We start from the raw sequence: 19966 nt of genomic DNA, 5'->3' as shown, positions 1-19966 counted from the left end.
TCGCTCCCTCACCACGACATGTTTTCCAAGGCCATAGAGACAAGTAGCCGAATTTTCAAGACAATTTTTCCTAATAACATTCTAGAGATTTTGCCAGTCCATCACCGGATCCTTAAAAATACCCTTAAAAACAGGAATATCTTCAAGTAAAGCCTTTGGAAAGTAGTGAATGTGGGAGAGCAAAGCGTTTAAGAATACAGGTCTTTCTATATATATTGATGGTAATTGTGGTGATGTTATTAGCTGTGACGATGTGGGAAATGATAATGGTAGTAAAAATATACAGTAATAAAGTTTTTTTTTTTTTTTTCTTTCTGCAAAGTGCAAATGACTAGTGACAAATCTTGCTTTTATCTATTCTTTATATTTTTCTTTCTTTTTTTTTTCTTTTTCACGGAGTTCTGTTGTCACGCGAAAATAATTCATGGCACGTTACTTTCTCCATTTTCTGACGTTTTTACAGAGAGAGAGAGAGAGAGAGAGAGAGAGAGAGAGAGAGAGAGAGAGAGAGAGAGAGAATGAATCCGTGTCTTAACCCAGCCTCTTCCCAAACCTACTAGTAACAACGCTTATGAGAGAAAAAAAAAAAACAGCAGTACAGACAGTCCCACCAAGCTCACCTCCCGCGCCACTGCTCTACCCCCTCCCTGCCCCGTGAAAGACACCCCCTCGGCAGCAGGCGGCGGGTTGGGTCCTCTCTAACACCCGGGAGGTCCTGTGAGCAGCACTGGTCAGCGGAAGCACGTCCACAGAGCTGCACAATGGACAATTCCGACAACGATATTGCTCTCTCTCTCTCTCTCTCTCTCTCTCTCTCTCTCTCTCTCTCTCTCTCTCTCTGTCATGTTCAACTAATACAAAATAAAAATTGAATGCTTTGTTATAGAAAAGCCAAAAAAAGTGTTTATTTGTGAAGGATGACAAGAAATGCTATATTATTATGAAGGAACTTGTTAATCAAAAGTGAAATTATTCTCTCTCTCTTCCTCTCTCTCTTTATCTTTCTCTCTCTTTCTCTCTCTCTCTCTCTCTCTCTCTCTCTCTCTCTCTCTCTCTCTCTCTCTCTCTCTCTCTCTCTCTCTCTCTCTCTCTCTCTGTAAATACGTCAGAAAAGCGAGAAAGTAACGTGCAATAAATTGTTTTCGCGTGACAACAAAACTCCGTGAAAAAAAAAATAAGGAAAAATAAGGAAGTGGTACAAGATTCACCGCTAATATTTCTTAAGCCGCTAACGAATCTCCCTTTTTATCCTCCTAATACGTGTACTACTATGTGTAAAATACGTTCACGCGCCTTCGTAGACTGTAGACTGTCACTATAACGTAACTCTAGAGCGCTTATTTATGTGGCCTATATATCTTTTTCTCTTCCTTCCGCCGGACAATACGCGGCTGGAAATTATGCCAAGAAATGTGGAAAGTATTTGTATATATCGTGAGCAGCAACAATAGGCCGTAACTCGGGAGGGAAATACGCTACTTCTTGTTGTTCTGGTGCTCCTTTTGCTCTCGTTAATGCCACACTGTCTCCTCCTTGCCCACCCCCCCCTCACCCTTTCCTTCTTCTCCTTCTTTCTTTCCTTTAACTAAAAATCTTTCCTTGCAGTACCTGATTTTTTTTTCCTTCTTTCTTAAGTTGTGTTTTTTTTCTATCTTGTTTCGTGTCTCTTGTTACCTTTCTATATTTCATTATTTGTGTGTTTTATTATTTTTTTATCTCTATTATATACTCTTGTCATTAACAGAGTCCTAATCTTAATCCCTTCAATGCTGGGACACATTTCACTACATTGAAATTTTTGTACGATTTGGACCGTTTTATTGGCATTAGGAAGGGTTCTATGGTGGTCAGAAGATTAATGGCCATAATCTTCACTATTTTTATTCCGCCACACGTGTCTCTGAAGCTGTTTAAAATCACCAAATAGTAAAACAGTAAGCAGAATGACTATGGAAACGCGTCCTGGTACTGAAGGCGTCAATGTATTTTCTCTGTTGTTAAACGCTTTCATTGTCACCATCTCTTTCTTTCATTCGCATCCTTTACCCTCCAAAGACTCATTTTTTTAATCTACATTCCCTTCACTTCTCTTTTGCCGCGTTGTACTATTTCTTTATCAATATCTCCTCCTCCTCTTTCCTAATCATATTACATAGCCAACATACACTTCTTATCTTTATCACATACATTCCCTCTACCTCTCCTTTCTCTCTTGCTAAACACTTTCATTATCTATTTCCCTTCTCACTCCGTCATATCCCTTACAATCCACAGAATCCTTTTCATAATCACAATCTCTTATCGCTTCCTTGCGTTACCGTTTCCCCTTCTACTAAGTGTCCATCCTGCCTCCCTCATACCCTTTCCCTCAGCAGCCGTGTCATTACTCCTTTCCCCTCGAGGCCCCTTCTACTTCCCCTCACTTCCCTTCTCTGGCGTCTCTCAGCTTCCGGATGGTCTTCCCTTCCTTGCCTCATTTACTTTCTCCCCCTCACTCCTTCACCCATATCCTTCCTAGCGTCCCCGTAGCATTCCTGTCCTTCCCTTCTCGGTGGTTCTCTTGGTTCTCTTCCTCCCTTCTTCCTTCCTGTGTTTCCTGTGCTCGTTTCTCCCCATCAAGGCTTGACGGGCCTTGCTCTGCTCCTCTGGACTATTGGTCGTCTTCGATTATTTCTGTTACCGTGACACACTTTACTTCTTCCTCCTCTATCTCCTTCTCCTCCACCTCCTCCTTGCTTCCTCCTCTCTCTCTCTCTCTCTCTCTCTCTCTCTCTCTCTCTCTCTCTCTCTCTCTCTCTCTCTCTCTCTCTCTCTCTCTCTCTCTCTCTCTCTCTCTCTCTCTCTCTCTCTCTCTCTCTCTCTCTCTCTCTCTCTCTCTCTCTCTCTCTCTCTCTCTCTCTCTCTCTCTCTCTCTCTCTCTCTCTCTCTCTCTCTCTCTCTCTCTCTCTCTCTCTCTCTCTCTCTCTCTCTCTCTCTCTCTCTCTCTCTCTCTCTCTCTCTCTCTCTCTCTTCTCTCTCTCTCTCTCTCTCTTATTCTCTCTCTCTCTCTCTCTCTCTCTCTCTCTCTCTCTCTCTCTCTCTCTCTCTCTCTCTCTCTCTCTCTCTCTCTCTCTCTCTCTCTCTCTCTCTCTCTCTCTCTTTCCTACTCTGCTATTTCTCATTTGCTGGCTTGTTTTCTTTCGAATTATGGCTTTTGGTTCCGTCTTTCTTTCTCGCAGTTCTCTTGTCTCCCTTTTTTTATTTGTTCGAGTTCTCTTCCTTTTATTTATTCTCGACACTACTTCCAATTCCTTCTTGCCCTGTCTGTTCCTCTTTCGTATTCTGGCTTTTCGTTGTCTTTCTCTTCTTCTTCTCTTTTCCTCTTTCCTCCTCCTCCCATTAGTCTCTCGCTCCTTTGCTATATTTTTTCTTATTCTGGTTTTTAGTCATTTCCTCCCTTTCTCTCCTATCTTTATCCTTCCTCCTTCTCTCCTTCTCTCCAGTCGTACCGTCTAGCTCTCTTCGTCCTCCTCTTCTGTTGCTCTTCTTTCATAGTTTATACACGCACTCTCTCGTACCTCTTCTGCTTTCAATCCTCCCTCTCGTATCATTCTGTACCCTTGCTACTCTTCCTCATCCTTCTGTTCTCGCTACTCTCCTTGCTTTTGGCCTCCTCCTCCTCCTCCTCCTCTTTTTTTTCTTCTTCTTCTTCTTCATCTTCTTCTTGTTCCTCCTCCTCCTTCTCCTCCTCCTCCTCCTCCCGGGCGCCGTAAACTGTGATGGTGTTGTGAGGCGAAGTTATGACGCATTAGAGGACCCGAGTTTGTTTGTTATGAGTCTTGCTTGAGTAATTGTGAGTCTCAAAGCACCGCCGCCGTGAAAGTGGGGCGGGCGCCACGTGTCTCTCTCTCTCTCTCTCTCTCTCTCTCTCTCTCTCTCTCTCTCTCTCTCTCTCTCTCTCTCTCTCTCTCTCTCTCTCTCTCTCTCTCTCTCTCTCTCTCTCTCTCTCTCTCTCTCTCTCTCTCTCTCTCTCTCTCTCTCTGGTGTGTGTTTACGCGGCGTGTTTTTTTTTTTTTTTTTAATTAATGAGTGAGAATACGCTCGTGTGCAACTGCTTTGGCTTATTTTGTGTGCGTGTGTGTGTGTGTGTGTGTGTGTGTGTGTGTGTGTGTGTGTGTGTGTGTGTGTGTGTGTGTGTGTGTGTGTCCATGTGTTTCAGTAATGGATGCTTATTGTTTCATGCCATCGTTTGTTATTCACGGTCTCATTATTATTTATAATGTTTGTAGAGCAGCAATCATAGTTTCTTATCCATTATTATCTTAACCCCTTCAGTACCATGACGCGTTTTTATATTCATTCTGCTTACTTGTCTATGATTTTATACAGCTTCAGAAACTTATGTGGGGATCAAGATAGTGAAGACTCTGGCCATTAATCTTCTGACCTCCATATATAGACGTTACCTAATGTAAATAAAATCTAATCACAGCGAAAAGTCAAGGTAAAAATGCATCTCAGTATTGAAGGACTTAAACAGTATTTCAACGTGTAACAGTTAAGGAGCAGCCAGTGAGGATCGAGTGTTTGGCTGTAGAGGAAGCAGGGAGGCTGTGGAGGAGAGGAAGCAGTGAAGCAGTGAAGCAGGGAAGCAAGGAAACAGGGAACTCGTAAAGTGGCATCTCTCTCATCACCACCACCACCATCCAACCACTTGACTCAACGAACAGTCTCCTATAATGTATTTTCCGCCCCCTCCGCCCCCTCTTCCCATTACTCCTCTCTTTTCCTGTAAATATTCGCCCATACATTCCAATCCAATCAGCGCTCCACGTGCAAAGTTAGGCTTGTACACGTAGAGGAGGGATCGAAAGACAAGTAGCCAGTTCTCACCGACCGCTGTTCTTGATCTTGATCTTGAGTTTTCTGGTTTGGTGACTCTCCTCCCGTAATCCAAGAAACAAGAGGAAATTAAAAACAAAATGAGAAAAAAATGGAAGAAGCAGGAAGAATCAACAAGAAAAGATGAAACACAAAAGAAAAGGGAGGAAGAAAAGACGGGAATTATTATAGAAACACCGATAAGAGATGAAACATGAAGGAAGAAGGAAAAATGAATAATAGATCGAATAGCACGCAACTGGTAAAAATAAATAAAGCCTGGCAAATGATAGGTCTTTTTCAGATTAACTGATTTAAGATGGAGAAAAAGAAAAGAAAACACTGTAAAGGCGGGGATAGGATAGCGGTGTGCGTAATCCTAGACACAAGAGATGAGAAACAAAATGAGAAAGAAACGGATGAAGCAGCAAGGAACAAGAGGAAGAGATGGGACATGAAAGAAGAAGGAATAATAAGACATGAATTATTTAAGAAACACCGAGAAGAGATGAAACACGAAAGGAGGAGGAAAAAAATAAAATAAGCGGAAAAGCACACTGAATTATTGAAGAAACGCCGAGAAGAGATGAAAAAAGAAAGAAGAAAAACGTAAATAAATGGAAAAGCACATCGGTAAAAAAATAAGTAAATAAATAAAATAAAAGGCAACAAATGATAGGTATTCATCATATCAACTGGTTTAACCACTTCAGTAACGTGACACATTTTTATATATTTTTTGCTTCCTATTAAGCGGTTTTATACAGCTTCAGAAACTCATGTGGTAATTGAAATAGTAAAGAATGTGGCCATTAATCTTATGTCCTCCATAAAATCTCCCTAATGTTAACAAAAATCGTCTAATCATACCTAGAACTCATGGTGAAAGTGCATCCGAGTACTGAAGGGGTTAAGATTGAGAAAAAAAAATTGTAAACGCAAGGGCAAGATAGCTGTGTGTGTTACTGCGCTACTGAACAACAAAATAGCTCAGTGTAGTACCTGGTGGTGATAGTGGTGGGCGGTGCAGTAATGGTGATGACTATTTGTGTAGCTCACGGAATTGCTGTTTGGTCTTGTATTTGCCCGTAGTCGCCATTAGGGTTGAGGTTAATGGATTGCTTCTAAGGGATTTTAAAACCTTCTGGGTATTGTAAGCTGGGTAGGTTTCACGAGCGTTCTGCCATTGTCCTAAGTAGTTACTTGCTGTTACATTCCCTGTCCTCCCAGCGCGACAGTACCGTCTCCTTTAGTACAGCCACGCACCGTTATACAACATTGCAAAGGCCCCTCAGCCGCTGCCTTATTCCCCGTCCCTTCTCTAGTCTAATATCTCCCCGGGGCCACCACTTACCCATCCCTTCCCTTCCCTTCTCGTACCCTCTCCCCCACGGCGCCACCCTCAGTCACACTCCCTCCCCCACTGTCATAACTGCTACGATCCAAAAGTCATAAATAAATTTCGTACCATAGCTCAAAATGTTTTCTTCATGCATTTATTTATATTTTTTCACTCCCCCTCCCCTCCCTTCCCGCCTTACGCAGGAAACCATAACTTATCTGCCACCGCCTTGGACCCATAACTCCTCCCCCAATAAACACGTACGCGAGAAAGCTCTTTTGCCGAGTCGAATCCTCCCAAAACACGTTAAATGAAGCCCAACTGTTAATGGTGAACTCCTTGGCGGCGCTTGCTGGGGAAAGAGAGAGAGTTGGGGTATTAAAGGCAGAGGGCGGTAAGACATACTGGTGCTGGAGTGGCGGGGAAGCTGCACCACTAGGAGGAATGGGGCTGTGACTCCTGCTGGCGAGGAAAGAGGGAGCTTATCATTAGAGTGAGAACCTGTGGGAATAGAGAGCCGCTGAAGGTGACGGAAGGACCACATTAGGTAGACGCCAGAAAAGAGGAAAGGAGAGAGGGAGAGGGGAAAAGGGAGAGAGGGATAAAAGGAGGTTAATAGGTAGCGAGAGAGCGTAGGAGTAAGAAAAGGTTATGTTGTGTAAGTGCAACAGCAGGAGGGTAAAGAAGCAGGGAAGTGCTGAGGGGAGTGTGGGAGGAGCTTAGTGCCTCCTTCAGGTAAGTGTGCTTCATTTATCCCAGGTGTCGCTTTGTGGAGGGTTAGCGTCACTTCTCCACGGTTAACTTCACGCCTCGGGTTTTCATACAAGAATCAAATAAACTTTTCTTTCTTTCTTTATTCACTTTTTATCTTTTTTTTTCTTTTTTATCGGGAGGACTTCCAACTTGCCTGTCACTTAAGGTTTTGTCTTTCATCTTCCACTAACTGCAAATTGGCTAAATGAGTTTGTACTTTGTAGATAATGAATGTTAGAAGGAACTTTCTTTTTCATTTTTGTGTCCTCCAATTCAAGAAGGAAGAAAGGATGATGTAAGGGAGTGGAAGCGTTTGTGTAGGGAGACGCCCGGTGTGTCTTAGTAACTCATTTTTGGATAAAGCTTTCTACAGAGTGGTTCTTTTTTAAGGAAGGCTCCCTGCAGACATTAGAAGAATTACAGTACTTTAGCTTAAGTTTCATTACATCACTAACTATTTAAACCAATTTTAGTTTTTATCTACCAGAATGCACTTTTCTTCTCATTAAAACATTTGCATTAAGTAATCAGCAGTGAAGCAAAAGTCGTTAGAAAAACTGAAGTGCATTAACCTTTTATTTCTTGAAGTTTACCATGAAATGTCGTTAATCCTGCGTTTGTTCCCCTTGCGGTACTTTGCCGAGCTGCCACTGCTGGCCACACGCTTCTCTTGCCCTGCAAGGACGAGCGAAGCACCACGTCATATTTATCACCCTAGTGTGTGTGTGTGTGTGTGTGTGTGTGTTATAACAATGATATTATTTCAGTTTATTTGAAATGACAGCTAGTACAGAGATTAACGTTCTACACATTATGCTACTTATACATATACATACTAACATTCATATATCTTAAGACTATACAACCCCCTTCGTGGCATCTGACATCTTGATGCGCGGCGGCTATATAGCGCCAGATAAGTCTAGTGACCGAAGCCCGGGGTGATCAGGCCACCACGTGTGTGTTTGTATGTCCGGAGTTTGTTTGTGTGTGTGTGTGTGTGTGTGTGTGTGTGTGTGTGTGTGTGTCTCGTACTCTACCCTGATAATACCATTGGCAATCTCTCTCCTGTTTCAACTTATGTTGAATCTTATTCATAAAAAAATATAAGTTTTTTTGTCTACTCCAACCTTAGGCACATATATATTTATATATATATATATATATATATATATATATATATATATATATATATATATATATATATATATATATATATATATATATATATATATATATATATATATATATATATATATATATATATATATATTTTTTTTTTTTTTTTTTTTTTATATATATCATATATGAAGTGTTTTAGTGCCCGTCAGTTGTGTCTTCATCATCATTAACTCTTATATGTGATTATGAATCACATGATAATTATTCAGAAATTACTGTGATGATTTTTTTTCTTTATTTATTATTAATAGTATTCTCTTTTTTTAGTTTGTATTAATATTTACGCTTTCACCTTCTTGGAAGCATAGTTTCACTCTTCCTGTTTTAGGGAAGTGTTTGCTTTACATTTAATACAAGACTGCTTTATAATCTGATCTTTTAGTCTTCCAAAGCATTTGGAATTCTGTATTGTAGAATCAATATGAGCTTACATTTTTCCTTGTAAATCGTGTGTATAATATTTGCATGTCTGTGTGCTTTTATTTTTCGCATTGTGACACCTTTGATTTATTTTAATCTTGTGGCATCATTTTATATTGAATATCCTGACTGAAACGTTTTTGCATGAAATCTTGATGAGTCACTGATGTTGTTCATCCTTTGATTTTTCCAGCAATTGTTGATACCTCCCAGAACAACGTAACACACACACACACACACACACACACACACACACACACACACACACACACACACACACACACACACACACACACACACACACACACACACACACACACACACACACACACACACACACACACACACACACACACACACACACACACACACACGAAGCCTGGATGGTATGGCGCAGCAGGTGGGAGAGCAGGAAGAAGTCGCTCCACGGGCGTCATGTCAAGGTAAAGTGTTAATTTCTCAATAGATGTTGTTATTTTACTTCTCTAACTCAGCACAACTCTCCACGGTACTCACCTCAAGAGAAAATTGTGTTTGTCATATTACTCGCAGACTTTATACGTAAAATAATATTGTTACTAGCATGTGTCTTTGTAGGGGGTGGGAGGGTAGGTAAGAGAAACAGACAGACAGACAGACATATATACAGACAGACAGCAAGAGAGAGAGAGAGAGAGAGAGAGAGAGAGAGAGAGAGAGAGAGAGAGAGAGAGAGAGAGAGAGAGAGAGAGAGAGAGAGAGAGAGAGAGAGAGAGAGAGTGTGTGTGTGTGTGTGTGTGTGTGTGTGTGTGTGTGTGTGTGTGTGTGCGTGTGTGTAAACTGACAATTAATCGATGTGCATTCTGACAACTAGTCGAAATGAGTGATACTGAAGTCCTTAGTGTGTGTGTGTGTGTGTGTGTGTGTGTGTGTGTGTGTGTGTGTGTGTGTGTGTGTGTGTGTGTGTGTGCTTACGTGCGTTCTTTCCCTCAATACATCACACAACAACAGCAGAGGGATTGATGATAATTGAGGCCTTAGCATTGCTCTGTATTTTTAAAAGTTTTCACGTTCGCTGGGAAATTATTGGCACTTAGTTGTTAAGTTGGCGAGCAAGCGAGCAAGCGAGCGAGGGAGTGAGTGGGTAACACCGCTACATACGCACACAAGCATACACACAGACACACACGCATACGTACATGCTCACATATCTCGCTGTGTATATTTATGATATATTTATGACATTCTTATTTACTTGTAAAGGATCGCCCCTGTTACTGTATATGCTCATAACACATAAATTCCGGTCATCCACACCTGCAGCGCTTCACACCTCAGTAAAGTGGTGGCGGTGGTGGTGGTGGTGGAGCGTATGTATTTACCAGTAGGTGTGCCTGGCTCTCTAAAAGTTTGAGTGGTGGCGGATGGAGGACGCAGGATCATGAATCTTGGAACCTCACTTAAGCTCTAAATCACTTTGGAGTCTCCCTCACCGCCGACCTCCTCCGTCGATCCCGTTTAAAGTTCCGAGGTGCTGCGAGGTGGCGTTAATGAGCCACCTGAGGCGCGAAGGTGGCGGAGGGGAGACGCGGTAGCAGGGCAAAGTGGCACCGCTACTCACGGAGGGGGCTGTGAAGTGATGGTGCTGGGATGGGAGGAGAAAGTGAGGGGTGAGGGTGATTGCTGTGGTCGTTGGTGTGATGGTGACAGTGGACATGTGGTTGTTGCTGTGGTGGTGATTGTGGTGGAGTGTAGTGATGGTGAATTGTGGGAAAGGATAGTGAGAGGAAGGGAAGGGATAGTGAGTGAAGATGGTGGTAAGATGACTGTTGTGATTCCTGGTGACCGTGACCGCTAGTGGTTGCTGTGATAGTGATGAACGGAGACCACGGCGATTGAAGATGAGTAAAGCTGATGTGAGGGTGTTTTGTGATGGTGGCAGTGACAAGAAGCAGTTGTAGTAGTAGTGGTTGTGCTGCAGTGTAGATACTGGTGTGGAAATAGAGAGGGCTGAAGGGAAAAGGGAAGAGGTAGGGATGGTTAACGTTATTAAGACCCCGTTAAGTGTTTTTTACCTCTTCATGTTTTTTTTTTCTCTTCTTTTTTCCTATGTATTGTCTCCTCTGTCTCTAACCTTTGACTTTTCCCATTATGTAAGACGTTTAGTTTTTCGTGTAGCTGTTCTGACAAGAACGTGTTTGTGTCTTTCTTCCGTGATTCTCAGTATATAAATTTTTCTTTCCTTTGATCCATAACTAAATCAAAGCATTCCAGACACTTCGAGCATCTCTAGACTGTTTTCAAATTGTATAGTCTTAGTTTCCTTTTTTCTTAGTCCTTGTTTCTGTTCTACATTTCCCCTTTCTTTTGTTTTAGTCGTCGCCACTTTGGTGAGGGCATTATTGGATTCCCAAAACAGCACACCTCTTAACGTCTGTTGCGTCACACTGGCCTTGAACTTTCTTTTACACAACAGACGAAGAGAAAGACGAATTAACTGCGTCGCTCACTCTATTCTAGCTATTTATGTGAGTGTGTGTGTATGTGTGTGTGTGTGTGGGGGCGGCTGCGTGTGTGGGAGGGGGTGTTCTCTGTGTGTGTGTGTGTGTGTGTGTGTGTGTGTGTGTGTGTGTGTGTGTGTGTGTGTGTGTGTGTGTGTGTGTGTGTGTGTGTGTGTGTGTGTGTGTGTGTGAGGATGAAACCTGATAAAGCCTGCGGGCCTGATGGAATACCTCCTGGTGTATTCTCTCTGTTGCCAGTTCATTGGATATATAGTTTGGTGGCTTTGTTTAACAGCATCTTCTTAGCAGGCAGTTATCCTCAATCATGGATAAGAGCGAAGGTTTTTAGTTTTTACAGTTTTCAAGAAAGGTAACAGAAAAGACCCGAGTAATTACCGAGGTATAAGTGTAATCAACACCTTGGCTAAATTATACGATATGGTTCTGTGCCAGCCGTTAAGCCTGTGGTTCAAGCCTTTTAGGGAACAAGCTGGGGCACAAAGAAGGCGTAGTTGTATTGAACATATCGTTACGCTTCGCATTCTCTCTGACATGGCCAGACGGAAGAAAACAAAATTGTATATAACTTTCATTGACTTTTCAAAGGCGTACGACTTAGTCCCGAGGAAAAAGTTGTTTGCTGTGTTACGGCGTTATGGGTGTGGTACAGTGATGGTGGCGGCGCTAATGGCCATGTACCGTGTTACAGAAAGTTTGATAGGCGGGGCTGTGGTGACAGCTACACGTGGAGTCAGACAGGGTTCGCCTACATCTTGTTTTTTGTTTATTGTATTTGTTAATGAACTTATTCGCCTCATGAAAGAAAATTGTCAACCTGAGCAACTCATCGGATGGATACTGGTTCTCATGGATGATACAGTATTATTGTCAACTAGTAGACAGAATTTGTTAAAAAAGTTAGAAATACTGAAAAAATTTGTGAAGAGTTTGGTATGGTAATCAACTGCACTAAGACAAAATATTTTGTAATTAATGGAGAAGAGAGAGATACGGAGCCGATACAGATGAACGACTTGGTGATAGAACATTGCACGAATTATGTGTACTTGGGGTCACCGTTCACCTGTGACGGCTCAGTGTCCTCGGCTGTCCGGGCGCATGCTAAAAGAAAACTGTCCCACGTCTTAAAGTATGTGTCCTTTCTCAAGAAAAACAATGATATTCCATTTGTTGTAAAGCGACGAGTCCTCGATGCTGCCATGATGTCATCCCTGCTGTATGGATGTGAGTCCTGGGTAGGGGCTGATATCAAGCCTGCTATTAAGCTGTATAATTGGGGTATTAAACAACTACTTGGGGTCAGGAAAACAACATCAAACTTGGTCTGTTATGCTGAAGCTGGCTACCCTCTGCTCCCAGATTTGATTAAGTTCAAACAACATAAGTTTTTTAGTAGTATGTGGTCTCAGAGGTCAAGTATGTCAGATGACCCATTAGCACTTTCCATCCGAATGGTGACCAGCACAAACACGCACATGGGCAAATTAATTCAAAATTTCATTGATAATGATCCTCCCGACCCGACCTCTTTAACGAGTAATGTACATAATGTAATAGAGAATTCTAATTCATCAAGGTGTACTATATATAGAGATCAATCCAAGCTTATCGGTACACGATATATATATATATATATATATATATATATATATATATATATATATATATATATATATATATATATATATATATATATATATATATATAACAGGAAACATCAGAGTGAGGTATAATGTTACCACCCTTGAAGAACTATTTTCACCTGATATCCCCCATGACACATGTTGTAAAATCATTCATGATATCTTAGGAATGTATAATTAAAACGTAAATTTTATGTGTAGATTAAATTTGTGGACTACATTGTTGTGATTCCAAATGTTAGTTAAATGTTTATTGTTAATTTAGTTTAGGAAGTTAGTTGTATATGTATGTTATAATTTGTATTGATGTGGTCAATAAACTATCTATCTATCTATCTATCTATCTGTATGTGTGTGTGTGTGTGTGTGTGTGTGTGTGTGTGTGTGTGTGTGTGTGTGTGTGTGTGTGTGTGTGTGTGTGCGTGTGTGTGTGTATGTGTGTATGTGAAGAAATGGATACATACACTTTTAAGTTATGTTTAAACACTTATTCTATATTCGCATGATTTTATATCCACACGAAGTGATTTTCTCCATTATTCATTTTTTTTTTTTTTTCAGCGAAAGTTGAGCATAAACTTTCCTCGCCACTGTGTGGAGTGAGAGACAAAACGAGCAAATAAATGACATGTATATCTCAATAGTGTATGTTCATTCTTTAACCCCTTCATTACCATGACACATTTTCATTTTGATTCTGCTTAATATTTGGTAATTTCATACTGCTTCAAAATTGTATGTGGGGCATTAAAATAACAAAGACTTCAGCCATTAATCTTCTGACCTCCATAGACCTTTCCTGATCTCAGTAAAATTGTCTAATCATACCCAAATTCGAGATAAAAATGCACCCCAGTACTGAATGAAGGTCTGGTAGTTAGTGTTTCCCACAAAATGAGACTGAAAGATAGAGATGTTCAGGCCTGATAACTCACCCCTAGCCCCAGTGAACGCACGCTGTTTTAGGTTAGCTTAGATTGAATTGGGTAAGATTGCGTTAGGTCAGGTTATATTTCATCAGGTTAAGTTAGATTAGGTTTAGTGAGGTTAGATTATATTAGGTTATTCTAGATTGATCTCTGCAGTACTAGAACACGATTTTATTTACATTAGGAAGAGTCTATGGACGTCAAAAGTTTTTAAAGCTGCATAAAATCACCAAATAGTAAGCAGAGTGAATATAGAAATGCATCTTGGTACTGAAATGGTTAAGTTACCTTTAGTTTGATTACTTGAGATTAGGTTATGTTTGCCTAAATTATATTAAGTTACGTTAGATTGTATTAATTTTGGTTGAGCTACATTATATTTGATTAGGTTAGATTAGGGTTTGATTGCGTTAAGTTAGTTTAGCTTAGATTGAGTTGGGTTTGGCTAGATGAAGTTTGGTTATGTTTGGATACATTAATTTAAATGAAATTGCGCCAAGTAAAGTTGTTTGGTTAGATTAGGTTACCTTAGAGCAGGGGTTCTCAACCTTTTTATCGTTAAGGACACCCTGAGTTATAAGACCATCTACCCGAACCCCCAGTATTATCACATGGAACATGGAACTCAATATGCAATGGTAATGCAAAGGAATTAGTTAGGTCAGCCATCTAAGTACCCCAGGAAATCTGTCAGGATGACCAGTGTCCATGAGCTAACATCATTAGGTCTCTATGACGCTGCAGACTTTGATTTCTAAGTTATGAAAATAAACTAATTTACGGGGCTTCATATGTCCCTGGTGTCTTGTAATCTACTTACTAGCCTAGAAGGAAAGAAAATATCATACTAACTTCAAGTTATCAATTGAGGAAGAAGTAATTTTTGTCCCAGGAATAGAGCTAGATGGTATATAGAAAAAACACAATGCATAGCTACATCCTAGCTCTGTTATAGCGTTTTTGTTGTAGATACATGTTTGAAAATAATTTACCTATCTTGATATCTCCTTACGTGACAGAAGAATATCCAAAAATATACGATAAGCAGTTGACCATCTTTTCTGTGAAATATTACGATATCTGTTGAATCTGGCAAATTCAATGGGAGTTGATATTTGCACGTCATTGTGATCAAGGAAATAAAGGAAACTTTTTTTTCTAAGAGCATAAAATAAAAAGAAAATATGTCTACAGGTGGCAGTTTATGTATAAGAGAAGCAAACCTGTGTGCACTCATCCACTCTATCCAAAAACTTAACTAATTTTCAAAAGTTCCCCAATAGTTACACAACTACTATTGGTCTACTGTTTCTATCCAGTTATCTACAAACACGTACACATTCACGGCAGCAACATGCAAAGTACACTAAATACTCCGGAGCAAAGCTGCCTCACCTTGTTTCATTAATCAGCTAACTCTTGCACACTTTCAGACCAAAGCTATTTTTCATTTACCATCGACGATTTTATATTCGAATCAAAATTTAAACGACGATTGAGAACTTTCGGCCTAAAGTTGTTGAGGGCCGTGACGGCCTTGGGCGCCGCACGGGGGAAGGAGGTGGCTGTTGGGTCCGGCCTGGGGCCCAAGGCAGGAACTGGCTGCAGGTCCTTCTTTTCCTTGGTGGCCTCAAGCTTCACTACTAGTCGTCCACTTGCAGCGTATCACACTAGGCAAGGGTCGCCATAAGTAAGAGATCAATGTCTACCACTCACCGGATGGTGCCGTAAGGGGCCCTAAAGGGGTGATAAGGGCTCCTTGCATAGAGTATGATGGTGAGTGGTGTGTACGGATCCTCTGCTTATAATGACACCGGGCTGAACAACTCGCCATGAACGAGGGCACGCTGTGCGCCATGAGCCAGGCACTGACAGTACCAGTGGTCCTTTACGTTAGGTTAGGTTAGGTTAGGTTAGGTTAGGATAGGATAGGTTAGGTTAGGTTAGGTAAAAAGGATTCACTTCATGACAGTGTTTGGGGAGTGGTGTGTGGCGGGTCATTGCTCATGGTGACCTGTGTGAGGCATTGCAAGGTTGCATCGTCACTGCTCTCATAACCACGGGACTGGAGTTGACCCTTTCGGGGTGAAAAGTTTCGTCCCAGTACCTGTGTAGGTAACAATACTTAAAATCGTTTCGCCATCGCCATCGCCTCATCGTTACCCTCGATAAACGGATCGTTATCATGGACAAACACATCTTTACCGTGGACACTGGAATCGCAACCTGTCGTGGAATCCCATTGTTAACGTGGACTCATTTTCCTTTGCGGCTTCAAGCTCACTGGTTGTCGTCAACTTGCAGCGCCTCACACTAGGCAAGGGGTCGCCTTAAGCAGTCTGCCGTGTCTACCGTCCACCAGATGATGCCGTGAGGGGCCTTTAAGGGGTGATAAGGGCTCCTTGCATAGAGTCTGGTGGTGAGTGGTGTGTATGGGACCTCTGCTTATAATGACACCGTGCTGAACAACTCGCCATGAACGAGGGCACGCTGTGCGCCATGCACCAGGCACTGACAATACCAGTGGTCCTTTACGGGGTGAAAAGGACTCACTGACAGTGTTTGGGGAGTGGTGTGTGGCGGGTCATTGCTCATGGCTACCCGTGTGAGGCGCAGTGAGGTGGCAGCGTCACTCTCCTCGCACTCAAGGGTCTGGGGTGAACCTTACGGGGTGAAAGGGTTCGTCTCAGTACCTGTGTAGGCAAGTGAACTTCAATTGCGTCGCAGTGAGGTGGCAGCGCCACTCTCCTCGCACCTAAGGGTGTGGGTGGACCCTGACGGGGTGAAAGGGTTCGTCCCAGTACCGGTGTAGGCAAGTGAACTTCAATTGCGGCGCAGGAAGGTGGCAGCGTCACTCTACTCGCACCCAAGGGTCTGGGGTGGACCTTACGGGGTGAAAGGGTTCGTCCCAGTACCTGTGTAGGCAAGTGGACTTCAATATTGTGTCGTGAAATCGCATCGTGAGAACTGGAACCGCATCGACATCGTGGAAACCCGCATCGTTACCGTGGAAACTGGAATTGCATCTTGATCGTGGAAACTCGCATTATTATCGTGGAAACTGAATGGCATCTTTATCGTGGAATGGCATCCTTATTTGGAAACTCGCATCGCTATCGAGGAAACTGTAATGGCATTGTTATCTTGGAAACTCGGAGCGCTATCAAGGAATCTGGAATCACATCTTATCATACACACTGTTATCGTGGAAGCTCTCGTGATCGTCGTTCGTTTCGTTATCTCTGCATTACTTAATTAGTCTTGGTATTATTCTTAGCCCCCTTAATAATAGAGATGTTAGTCATTTTTATCTTCTCTCTTTTACTGTATTTTTTCCCCTCAGGGTATAGTTTAGTGTTCTTCAACCTTTTCTAACTTTGTGCATCTTTTCGAAAAGTAAGGTGAACTATAAATTGCATCAATATTTGCAATTTTCTTCTACTTTAAGAGTGAAAATCGATAGATAACATTTTATATCTACCTGAAGTTATAGTTTTTCGGTCATAAACAGTCTCTATATAGTGCGAAATGTACTATAACAAAATGCCACATCTGAAGCACATCAGGCCCGTGTTCCGTCTGAGTATAATATGTTACTATTGTGAATAAATATAAATACTTTGATTAATGTCAATAGGAGAGGACCAAAACTGTCACATTTTCAGTGTTCGCAGATTGGTTCAATTCAGGTCAGCATCGTCTCGCGGTACAGAGTAGTCGTCTGTAAACACTGTATTACGATGTATCTTTTGATTTACCATACTTTTACTCCTTCCAGTATTTTTCTGTTCTTTTTTTACCATGGTATTTCTTTAGAGTTACTTGAGTTTATACGACTAACATCATACTATAGAGCAAAACATAATTGTTTGGTGTACCGAGATCTTTAATTTCTAGAGATTTAAATACAGCACGGAACCTTAACACATATTTCACCTCGCTTCTTCACAGGTTAATTCTTCACGAGGAATGAGTAGAGAAATATTTGCTCGGTTTTCTTTATGAGAAAAAAAGAAAATTAGCAGCCGAAACATAAATAGTCCGAGGGTTCTGTAGTGTTTTCATCACCGTGTTCCTATGTTAGCATGTCCTTTGTTTTTCCCATACTCCCTTTCTGTCTGACGTCATGTCTTTCCCCTCAGTCCTCGCTCGCCGCCACCCTAAGGCTGACACGCTACGCCTCCTGCCTCTCGTTTCGCTCGGTTTACACTTGTTGTGTATTGTGCTACCGTAAATACACTTTCATAATGGACTCAGGTGTCTCCATGCTACCCCTGTTTTACGACAACTACCACATTCCTAAGCTCTGTCTTGCCATGGTATTCATGGTATTCAGTTCGGTTTAGTTGATAGACGGAAGTGTAGTGTAGGATATCGACACTTCCTGATGTGTTTTGGTTGTTGTTTTGTCTGGGTCTGTTGCTGTAATTAATTATTATTTTAACGTTTTACTTTGTGTTCTCTTATTTTCCAAAATTTATGTTTTTTTTTTTTCTTCTATAGTAGATTTTTCAAAAAGTAATTTTCCAATGAGGTGTTCTTCATTTTCTGGGTGAGGACGCTGCCAATTGGGGTGTTTGGATCTTTCATTGGTGTAGGCTGGGCAATGTAGGAGGAAATGTTTATGGCTTTAGACTATAAATCAGGGGTTCTCAACCTTTTTCTCGTTAAGAACCTTCTGAGTTATAAGACCATCTACCCGAATCCCCAGTAATTTGACATCGAACAGAATGTTAATTTAGTTACTGACACTAACTCAATAGGCAGAGGTATTCTGCAAAGGATGTATCATTAAATCAGCCATATATGTACCCCTGAAAATCTTCTTGTGAATCTCTGGGGGTTCGCGAATCACAGATTGAGAACCCCTGCCTTAGAGTAACTCAGGTTAGGTTGGGGAGACTCATGACTGAAGAAAATAAATTTAGGTGGCTTATTTTTTTCATGGTAAATCTTCGTGGCTGGAATATACTCTTATGGGATTTGCATACGGGAAGACTTGTATTGGGCTCTTGTGGCGGGAAGACAGTTTTAGTGGAGGGGAAGGGCAAACATTTCCCAGGCCCTGCGGAACCTGCCGGCGGGGCTTTTATGATTATAGGGATGAGGTAAGTGATGGGGAGGGTTGAAGGGGACAGGGATGGGGTTAAGTGATGAGGCGCAGTGAAGGGGACAGCTGTGGGAGGAACTAAGCCGTGATTTTATGAAGCGGTCCCTTGATAAAATAACAGAGAACATGTGGAAGTTATGTTGAATTGTATATAGTATGTACGGATGTATGTAATGGTGTGCAACCTCTCTCCAGATAGATAGGTAGGTGGATAGATCGACATAGAGAAGTAGCATTGTAGGAACATTTATTTTTTATCTTGTACTATATATTGTAAGTTTCGAAACAAACATTTGTATATACATATATTTAAGACCACAAAACATGGCTTCTCTACAGTTTTCGAAGATATATGATTTTTTTCTTGGCTTATAGATCTGGGAAAATAACTATGAAATGAAAAATATGTTGTACCAAATGCCGCAATATAGTTTAATCATTAAAACATAGAGGATATAAAGAAAATGTTAAGAATATGAAAAAAATCTCCATAAGCCAGGTACGTGGAGGCATAACACGAATTTATAGAGCCAAAGTATATCCTGGAACTTTACGTGCAAATAACAAATGGTGCACAAGTTGCCAATAAATAAAAATAATAAAAAAAAGTTGCCGAGAATATTAATGGCCTGTAGCTCAAAGTGTCCAACATTTTGATAAATGCAAAGTAGACGGTGTCCGCTCGGAAAATTATGCCCCGTTTTAGTACTTTACTTCTAATTCATTCTGAACCTCTATGCCTGTGATGAACGTACATTACATATATTCTCTAGGGTAACCTGGACTTTAATGCGCCCGTGTTGATGTGTGGGTGAAAACAGCGTCATTCAAACACTCCATTGAGGGAAAGCGTTCTTGATCGTGTGTGTGATGCGTGCAAAGCGATGTGCTCGTTGCCTTCATGTGGATTTGTAGACCATAGCAGTGATGGAGGACAGATTCATGACGATGTAAGGAAAGAGGAGGAAAGATTGGCGCACACACACACACACACACACACACACACACACACACACACACACACACACAGAGAGAGAGAGAGAGAGAGAGAGAGAGAGAGAGAGAGAGAGAGGAGGGAGGGGGCGCTGTGTGTGTGTGTGTGTGTGTGTGTGTGTGTGTGTGTGTGTGTGTGTGCATTGGCGTGGGTGAATCTATGGAGACGGAGGTAAAAGATTACTTGAACTAAAAACGTTAGATTACAGGCAATTCTGAGAACTTCGGTGCAG

At 41.5% G+C, this 19966-nt stretch overlaps 1 protein-coding gene across 1 annotated transcript in view; it reads left to right on the top strand.

Moving 5' to 3' along the window:
* Positions 1 to 8876, top strand: part of LOC123515015 — a 151195-nt gene extending 142319 nt beyond the window's left edge. Inside the window, exon 4 of the transcript XR_006677735.1 lies at positions 8751 to 8876. The gene's annotated coding sequence lies outside the window, so the exon portion shown is untranslated. The remainder of the gene's footprint in view (positions 1 to 8750) is intronic.
* The last annotated feature ends 11090 nt before the right edge of the window (positions 8877 to 19966 follow it).

This window comes from Portunus trituberculatus, chromosome 38, assembly GCF_017591435.1.
Source record: "Portunus trituberculatus isolate SZX2019 chromosome 38, ASM1759143v1, whole genome shotgun sequence".
NCBI classification, from domain to species: Eukaryota; Metazoa; Arthropoda; class Malacostraca; order Decapoda; family Portunidae; genus Portunus; species Portunus trituberculatus.
This window is presented reverse-complemented; position numbering and strand designations above follow the sequence as displayed.